This window comes from Sorex fumeus, unplaced genomic scaffold (assembly GCF_029834395.1).
Source record: "Sorex fumeus unplaced genomic scaffold, SorFum_2.1 ptg000075l, whole genome shotgun sequence".
Lineage (NCBI taxonomy): Eukaryota > Metazoa > Chordata > Mammalia > Eulipotyphla > Soricidae > Sorex > Sorex fumeus.
In genome coordinates, this window is record NW_026606132.1 from 22,518,496 (window position 1) to 22,527,770 (window position 9,275).

A 9,275-nucleotide genomic window follows, 5' to 3' on the forward strand; every position below is an offset into this window, starting at 1 on the left:
TGAAAGATAGAAGGTAAAGGGGGAGTGAGGGTCATTCACATTCAGTTCTTATGTCACACCTGGTAAGAATTGAGAAGTTGGTACATGGAAGTTGGCAACATTTGAGAGCTTACCCCAAGGATGGTGAAGGGTTTAAAATCAATATTTGTTCAGGTCTTATCTAATGGAATCCTTGATGTTATAGAAATGAGAAAATTTGAGCTGGAGAAGCCAAATTCTGCTTCCTTTCAGGAACTAAGACCTCTAATCACTTGATCACTTGACATCCTGTTACTCATCAATTTGCTCGAGTGGGCGCCAGTAATGTCTTTCATCCCTGTGTGCTAGTGTAGCCCAATGATTTCTGCTCACTCCAGGAACACGAAGAGCCTCAAACCGACCATTCAGGGTCTTGACGAAGAAGTCTGACCATCTCATAGGTGTGTGGCCATGCAATCTTTTGACATCTCGTAGAATCCAGTTGGTAACGGCCCTAGTCCAGTGGTCGTCTCCGAATCACATTACGTGTCCAGCCCATCTGATTTTCGATGCCTTGGCAAATGTGACAGCTTCCCTGAGTCTTGATCACTGACGGAGGTTGAAACTCTGGATTCTTTCTCTCACTTGGGTAAAGCATAATACTCCAAGAATAGCTCTTTCGATTCCTCTTTGGGAGACCTGAATAGCATTCTTATGCTGTCTTCATAGGGCCCAGGTCTCTGAGGCGTATGTTAATGCAGGAAGAACAGTGGAATCGAAGAGAAGTGCCCGGAGCCAGAGGTTCTTCATCCTCTTAGCTATTTCTTTGACGCTCTTGAAGGAGTTCAAAGCCACTCTCTTCCTCCTGTACAACTCAGGTGCCAGATCATTTGTCATGTTGACTTCTCAACCTAGGTACGCATAACTGTTGCATTCAGAGATGTTCATTCTGTTGAGAGCAATTGGAATGCCAGGAATGAGTCTGTTTCTCATAAACATTGTCTTCATGACACTCAGCTGGAGTCTGAACTTTCACACTCACGGTCGAAATCAGCCAGAATTTGTGCTGCTTGGCAAATGTTTGATATTATTAAGGTAAAGGTAAAGGCCCTCCTGTTGTTCATCGATTTGCTCAAGCGGGCCCAGTAGCGTCTCCATTGGAGACTTTGTTGTTACTGTGTTTGGCATATTGAATACATCATGGGCGGCTTGCCAGGCTCTGCCGTGCGGGCGAGATACTCTCGGTAGCTTGCCGGGCTCTCCGAGAGGGGAAAAGGAATTGAACTCGGGTCAGCCATGTTGGCTGCGTGCAAGGCAAATGCCCTACCGCTGTGCTATCGCTCCAGCCCTAATGTTATTAGGGCTTATTATTAGATGTTATTAGATGTTATTAGAACAATATTATCAGTGAAGCATAGGTGGTGTACTTGCTGAATGTCTATCTTCACTCCCATTCCTTCCCATTCCAGTCATCACTTGGCGTTCTTGAGGGTGGCACTGAAAAGTTTTTGTGAAATGGTATCACCCTGCCGAACACCTCTCTTGACATGGATGATCACTTCCTTGTAGAATGGTGAGATCCTGGTAGTTAATCCATAATACAGTTCACAGAGGATCCTGATGTATTGAATTTGAACACCCTGTTTGACTAGAGCATTGATGACCACTTCAATTTCAACAGAATCAAAGGTCTTCTTTAAACCAATGAACGTTAGACAGAGCAGCATCTTGAACTCCCGAGAAACCTCAATGAGCTTGGTTATTGTGTGAATATGGTTGATGGTGCTGCATCCTTTTCAGAACCCAGCTTGCTTGCATGGTTGTCCTTAATCTAGTGTTCCGCCAATCCTATTCAGGATGACTCGAGTGAAAGGCTTGTAGATGATGACAACAGGTAGATCAGGTGATAGTTGCTAATATTGGATGTCTCCCTTCTTGTACAGTAGTACAGTGCTGCTGGTTTTCCATTGGGACAGAACCTTGCTTTCAGACAGGTAGCATGTGAAGAGCCAAGCCAGCGTATTGATGAGTACTGACGGCAAGTTCTTCAGGTGTTTGGGTCTGACCTTGTCTGGACTGGGTGCTGTTCGCTTCTTTACCAACAAAATGGCGTGTCAGATTTTGGAAGGGAGAATGTTGGGAACGATATATCCATCCTGCGGAATTTGGTATGTAGAAAGGTTGGACGTGGCTATCGATGAGATCCGAGTAGAAGTCATGGATAATCTTCTCCATTGCCCTTCTGGAAGATGTGGTAGATCTATCAGGACGTTGGAGGGCAGTCATCTTGTTCTTGTAGTTGGCAAAGGATAGGCGGGTGTTGCGAATGCTTTTTTCCAGCTTCTGCCACATCTGCCAACCCTGCTGCTCTGCTCTCTTTGAGGTCTTCCTTGATCGCTTCTCTGTACTGCTTTGCGAGCTCAGACGTTCGCTTGCAGTTGCCTGAGGCTTGCGCCAAGCCACATTGGCTAATGAGCTCAAGAGTTTTTGAAGACAGTCATCTTTTTTTTGGCTATCTCTCTCTCGGTGTTCCTCGCACAATCATGAAGGTGCTGAACCAGTTGATCTTATTCTTCATCAATGTTGTCAGTGATGGCATCTTCCCATGTTGCTGAAATAGTGCCAAAGAGCTCCCAGTTGTTGGTCATTCTGGAAGTTCTCTTCTTAAACTTTACAACCCTTTCTGTCCGCTCCCTGAAGTAGAATTTTGCATGAAGGAGATGGTGGTCCGATCCCTTTTGGAATTTTGGGGACAAAAGTGACATTGGTCAGGCAAAAGCATCAATTGAATATGATGTGGTCAATTTCGTTGTGGAACCATCCACTGGGAGACTCCCTTGTCCAACGTTTAGATTTAGCTTTCTGGAACTGTGAGTTACCATGATGTTCTTGGGCGACATGATGAATTCAGACAATCTCTCACCCTGTTTGTTCCATTCTAGGCCATGGTACCCAATGTGAAGTTCTTCAGCTGATCTTTTAGGTCCTATCTTGGCATTAAAGTCACCAACAATGATCTTGTAGAAGATGTGGCCTTCTTTATAAAACCTCTCCAGTTCCATGTAGAACTTCTCATTTCTTTTTCATTATAATTGGATGTTGGTGCGTAGACAACGAAGATAGAAACTACCGGCAGTGAGCCACATCTATTCAAGTGTAATCGTCTAATTCGGGTTGCTAGGTATTTGAATGAATCTCGGCGACCCAGGGATAAAACCCAGAAGACCCACTGTACCCTGCCCTGCCTGCTTCCACCAATTGCTGGCGACCCAGGGATCACACCCAGAAGCCCCACCTTACTGGTACCAGATAAATATCTCATCAGCAGACCTCCACTACCTCCACTACCCAGCCACCACTACGCTCCTGGCCACTCTTCGGACCATGGGGCCTCTTTGTGGCCACGTGACACATCATAAGACACTTAATACCTGTCTTCCAAGATGACCGCACCATTTTTGATGGGGTTCAATTATGGTTTGAACCGTGGGAAAACCTGCAAGGGCAATTAGAGGCCGCCTTAAAAGCCTCTATCCCTCTCAGAGAGCCTGGAAAGATAACGACAGTATCCCGCCTGCACGGCAGAGCCTGGCAAGTTATGCATGGCATATTCGATATGCCAAAACCAGTAAATACAATGGGTCTCATTCCCCTGTCCCTGAAAGAGACACCAATATGGCAGTATTAAGAAGGATGAGGAAGGAGAAGCTGACAAAATCTCAATGCTGTACTAGGCTGCCAAAACGAAGAAAGACAAAAATGACTGCCTGTGCTTTCAGTACGCTGGCATCAGATGCATCCATCGAGGATCTGATGGTGCAAACGCGGAAGATCAAGTACGACATCGTTGGTCTGACCAAGACGGGAAGGCATCAACCACATCACACTATTTTCGACACTGGAGAAGAACTTTTTCTTGGAACATGTGACAAAAAAGGCGTAGGTGGTGTTGGTGTCCTTGTCAACACAAACTTGTCCAAAGACCTTTAAAATAGATCTTTTAAATCTAGTTTAAGCTCATCAAGCTTTGCTGGAATATACATTATGATGATTTTCCTCTTTAGAATACAAAATCTTAAGGTATGGTAAAATAGTCACAAACTCTTGCCAATAATCGGATGCTGAGAAAAACAGATATATTGTTGATTCCTCACACTGTTCTCTTGTTACTGAGTCCCCTTCCCTCTGCTGCTTGTTTCCTTGCAATTTTTTGCCACAGTTTAATGCCGCACATGTCCTAATTCTGCAATAGGGTTTTCTGAGTATCTCTAGGCATGGAGACTAGAGCTGAAAGAAAATTTATTTTTAGCTCATGGTTAACTCATCATTGTCCATTCACAGAGATGCAGTGCTACAAAGGGCAAGGGCTTTACAAGAAGCAGTAACTGCAAAGGAACCCAAGCTCAGTCAGTCAGGTAGTGAATATTCACTTAGTAGAAGTCCTTTTTATTTAACTTATTCAGTGTCAACTCGGGTAACATGTAAGCCCTCCCAAATCACGGTTTTCTCTTCTGGAAAATGGGAATAGTACTAAGCACGTGCTGGGGATTGATCTCAACTCTTCATATACACAAATTCCCTTAATCATAAAAACACAAAGTCATAACCCTGTGTCAAGTTTATGATTATCATTACCATGTTACAGAAGAAGAAATGGCAACACAAATAAGTCAAACAATTTCCCCATGTTTTTTAAATTATTATTTATTCTCACTGGGTCTCACTTTCTTCATCCGTAAAATACAATAAAAATATCACTAACTATATGATATCATTGTAAATATTCGAATAGGAGAAATAGGAAAACCAATTAAAACAGAGCTTGACACAGAATAAGTCCTCAACACATCCATTTTATTGTCTTTCACTTTCTAAAATCACAATCTGTATGTGTTTACTTGTTTATTTCAGTAGACTGTGAGTTGCATTAGATGAGGGGCTATGGTATTGATTCTTAGAACCATGGCTATGCATAGATGACAGTCATTAATTATTTCATGACGGAATGTATGACAGCATTAATGACATCTACACTTATCTGCCAAGAAAAATGACAAGTTTGCCACATTTCCATTAATTTCCATCATGATAACTAGTTCCCACGGAGCAGTAGCTCAGTTTGCTACATATTTAATGGTCCTATATTTCACACGGAAATTTTTTCTTTAACTAAATCAAAATTCCATAATCCCCATTACTGATTATGCTTGACCTAGACAATGCATTAAGATAGGATAACAAATGTAAATTCAAGTTACAGTAATGTCTCCTCCCTATCAATTGGAACCTTGAGCCCAGGTAATCTCTTTGGTCAGGGGAGATGAGGGACAAATTAGGTAGGGGACATGTGAAGATATAGAGATTGGCTAATATTAGGAATCAAATTGGGATATGTGTCCAGAAGTACAAGAAAAAATCAGGGAACTAAAAGGCAGCAAAGGAGAAGAAGCTGAATAGGGAGACCCAAATTTTGAATTTTGTTGAAGTAAGAATTGTGCAGTTGTGACAATAAAGTAGGAGTGAGGGGCAATAGGGTTGGATAAACTGGGGTCTTCCATAGGATTTATGTCACTGTTATGCTTAGTCTTTTCTGCTGACTTTCTAGTAGATGTAGAACAGTAGCCGATATCTTTAACACATCCAAGGTATGCTTTGCAAACTGTTCTGAAAATTAAAATTATCCAGAGTTTCTTTTCTTCTAAATTACAATTTATTTATTGCTGTCATCTTTTTTAATTGCTATCATCATTTTTTTGTGAACTCCGTGCCAGGCTTCTTTCACCTCGGGGTGCCCCAGAGGGGGCAGGTGAGAGCCCTCCCCACCCCAAGGGACCCAGTTCCAGCAGCCGACCTTCACTACCCAAACACTGCCATGCACCAGTCCACTTTCCACACACTCGGGCCAAGCCTCACATATGAGGAGGAACATATTCCTGGACCGTGCAGCCATGAAAGCCATATCATAAGACACATCATAAGGCACTCCCTACCCATTTTCCATAATATATATGTAATATACATATATATATGTTTTGGAGAGCTGGCAAACTGCTAAGAGTATCCCGCCCACATGGCAGAGCCTGGCAAGCTCCCCATGGCATATTCAATATGCCCAAATCAGTAACAATAACAGGTCTCATTCCCCTGGCCTGAAAGAGCCTCCAATACGGCAACATTGGAAAAGATGAGTAAGAGAGGCTGCTAAAATCTCAGGGCTGGGATGAATGGAGATGTTACTGGCACCCACTCAAGTAAATCAATAAACAACGGGAAGACAGTAATATAATGATACAGTGATAATCTTTTTAAATAGTTTCAGAGCTATATAGTTTCAGGGCTATATAGTTTCAGGGCTATATAGTTTCAGAGCTACTATTATCTTCTGGCATGAGACTGAAACTTATTTTGTTAGGCCACATCTGGAGGTGCTCAAGGGTTACTCTTGGTTCTCGTCTCAGAGACTCTTACTGGTGGGCTTGGGGAACCATATAGGGTGCCAGGGACCAAACCTAGGTAGACCTCACACAATGCAAACACCCTACCCACTGTACTATTGCTGCAGACAATTCTAGATAATTCATCCAAGTTTTTTTGTTAAAAGTTTCAGTCTCATGCCAAAAGATAATATCTGCTCCAATCTGCTTAGATATTTTTTCTACCTCTATGAGTTATTCTTTTATTTTTGTTTTAATTTTGGTGCTACACCCACTGTACTCAGGGATTACTCCTGGTTCTGTGCTCAGGGATTACTCCTGGTAGGGCTCAGGGAACAATATATAGTATTGGGAATCAAATTTGGTTTGAATGTGTGCAAGGTAAGTGCCCTCCACACTATACTATCTCTCTGCCACCTTCTATTATATTTTAGCTATTTTTTTCCTTGAAGATTTTAGCTCCCGACATACCATCTGTCTAATAGAATTATTGTATTGAATATTATTTATATTAGTATGGATATGGATGACCATTCCAATATGTTGACCATTCAATTCTGTGTCCTCTTTCCCCTTCCAGCGATCATGTTCTCCATACCCCTCACCCCCAGCCAGTCACTCCCAAGATCACAACAGCAACTTGTCATTACTAAAAACTGCAACTTGTACAACTTTAGTTGCATACATGCTCTTACTCTTTTTTTACACATACACACATATGTATAATCACATTTACGGGCTGGAGGGATAGTACAGTAGGTAGAGCACTTGCCTTGCATGCAGCCAACCCGGGCTAGATTCCTTCACCCCTCTCGGAGAGCCCAGCAAGCTACTGAGAGTATCTTACCCGCGCAGCAGAGCCTGGCAAATTCCCCGTGGCATATTCGATATGCCAAAAACAGTAACAACAAGTCTCACAATGGATTTGTTACTGGTGCCCCCTTGAGCAAATCAATGAACAACAGGAGGACAGTGCTACAGTGCTACATATACATTTTACATGTATTTATATGCATACATATATACAACCTGCAATCATCTCAGCTGGGACAGACCTTAACAATATATTGATCCTTTCGCAATCCATTGACCGAGAAACTTTATGTTGTTTCACAGTGAAACAGTTGTTTCACCAGATACTCCTCTTCTCTCCTAAATTGTGCGATCAAACATTATTATTGCTTTCTGTTCATATTTCCAACTCCTTTGATTTCCTCTCATTTTGCTTATCAAGACCACAACCTAGTCTGCAACCACATTTGTGCAACCATATGTGAGAGGAAATGCCTCCACAATGATGATGGAATGTCTTGCGATAAACTCAAGACCTTGAATTTGAGGACTCTTGATTTTCCTTTCCTCCCCACCAGCCATAGTATCTCCACAGTCAGTGCTCAACGAGTCCTTAATGTTACCTCACAGTTATGTACTATTTTCTAGAACCACAGATGCTCCCACTCTCGGAAACAAATGTTTCATACCATCTCCCGATCCATTCCTCAACCTTCCACCTCCTCATCTCCATCTCCGTGTTCAGCTGGCAACCATGCCGCCTCTTCACTGAGAAATGGAATCAGTCACAGCAGTTTCCTCAGACTCCTGATAAGACATCTTCTTGCCAGTCTTCTTTCCTATTAAGTGAAAAAGCTACAGCTCATGATTGCTTCCTAGTTCTTGGATTACCTGACCTGGTAGCAGCTTATTGATGTAGTTGAGAGTTCCCTTCTCAGAGTGCATTCTTCATTTGACAGTTAGGATGGCATGAACAGTTTTCATAAGCCTTTGGCTGCTCCTCCTCAGTCTCCTTGCTTGACGCTGCCTTACCCATCTCTGTCTCGCCAACTTGCAGAATCCGTCCTTGAACTTCTCCCTTTCAATAGTGAGCTCATCAAGTCGCACAAGTTGGAACACTATTCACATGTTGACAACTCCTCTATATACCTTCAACCCAGACTCAGCCATTTTGCATAAAAAAGTATGAGCCACCCAAGAGTGGTATAGTCATATATCCAAAGCAGACTTAACAATGCTGAATACAGGAGGTTCTAGTTGCAACCACCAAACTTGGTAACGTGCCAGTCAAGGTGGCAGGTGGGGGTTGGGGTGGGTGTGTGTGGAGAGGGAATATGGGAACACTGGTGGAGGAAAGTTGAAACTGGTGGTAGGACTGGTGTTGAGAAATTACATTCCTAAAACTCAACTATAAATAATTTTGTAAATCATAGATCTCTCATTTAATAAAAATATTTTAAAAATATAATCCACCTGCCTCCCCAGATCTACCAATTCCATTTAGTAGATTATTTTTATTTGTTATTTGGTACACAGCAATATATAATGTATTATATAATTTTCAAGGTATGTCATTTTTTTCTCCCCAATTAAAATTAGCCGTATTGAGGCAAAAGTTTCTGTTTTTGGCTTGTGTATAGCCTTTGCGTTGCAAAAGGTACCTGTCCTATAGTCAATATCCAGACAGCAGAGTCATAATTTCAAAAAGAAAATCCCATACAATTGATATATTTTAACATGAGTCCAAGGTGATTGCAGTCTACCAGGGAAATTGTGGAGATTCTAGTCTAATCGACCCTCTCTTAGCTAGACCTTTTTTTTCCCCTGACCTAATTTTATCCATTCTCTGCTTTGTTCATATTGCACTACCATACTTTTTAGCGCTTCCACTAACATGGCAACCATTTTCCAACCTTAGGGGCTTTTCTATTCTCTCCATTTTAAATATTCTTTGCATAACTCACTTGTCAGTTTATTTATTAATACTTATTTTATTCAGTTCTGTTATATTTATTCAGGACAAATGATAATGTTGGGTATTTTTATTAAAAGCAACCTCAAATTTTTATTCTGAAAGACTGCTCTGAGTGT